This window comes from Tarenaya hassleriana, unplaced genomic scaffold, assembly GCF_000463585.1.
Source record: "Tarenaya hassleriana unplaced genomic scaffold, ASM46358v1 Cleome74, whole genome shotgun sequence".
Taxonomy (NCBI): Eukaryota; Viridiplantae; Streptophyta; class Magnoliopsida; order Brassicales; family Cleomaceae; genus Tarenaya; species Tarenaya hassleriana.
Window position 1 is genome coordinate 70,773 of NW_010969940.1, and position 1,106 is coordinate 71,878.

Here is a 1,106-nt window from a genome sequence, read left to right on the forward strand (position 1 = left end):
TCACTGACTATCTGGTTTATTGTGGTATTGTATCACAATTAACTCCTCCTGGAACGCCACAATGGAACGGCGTGTCTGAACGGAGGAACCGAACACTGTTAGACATGGTTCGGTCTATGATGAGTCAGACAGATCTTCCGAAGTCCTTCTGGGGCTATGCTTTAGAGACCGCCGCGTACCTGCTGAATAGGAGTCCAACGAAGTCGGCTGAAACGACACCATATGAGATATGGACGGGGAAGCGTCCCGCGTTATCGTTTGTCAGAATTTGGGGTTGCGACGCTTATGTGAAGCGTCAGATGACTGATAAGTTATCCTCCAAATCTGATAAGTGTTTATTTGTAGGCTACCTTAAGGAAACTAAGGGTTACTACTTCTACATTCCGGCAGAGAACAAAGTGTTCATTGCCAGGAATGCGACTTTTATGGAGCGAGAGTTCGTCTCCAAAAGAGTCAGTGGGAGTAGGGTCGAACTTGAGGAAGTTCGAGAGCAGCAAGTAGACGCTGAGCCGATTGAACAAGTTGAAGAAGTTCAACCTGTTTCACTGCCCGTTGTGACTCAACCTTTGTCGAGTGAACCTCGGAGATCAGGCAGGATTCGCCAAGAGCCAACGAGATATGGATTTCTCGTGACTGGGAATGAGGAACTCATGTTATTAGAACATGACGAGCCTACCACATACCCAGAGGCTATGGCGAGTCCCGATTCCGAGAAATGGCGCGAGGCTATGAAGTCCGAGATGCAATCCATGTCAGACAACCAAGTATGGACTCTGGTTGATGCATCTGAAGGCATAAAACCCATCGGATGAAAATGGATCTTCAAGAAGAAGACCGACATGGATGGCAACGTGCACACGTATAAGGCACGGCTTGTGGCGAAAGGATTCCTTCAAATTCATGGTATTGACTATGATGAGACCTTTTCGCCCGTAGTTATGTTGAAGTCCATCAGGATCCTACTTGCCATAGCCGCATATGATGATTATGAGATAGGGCGAATGGATGTCAAGACCGCGTTCCTTAACATGAACTTGACCGAGGATGTGTACATGACACAACCCGAAGGTTTTGTCAATCCAAGGAACCCAAGGATGGTGTGCAAG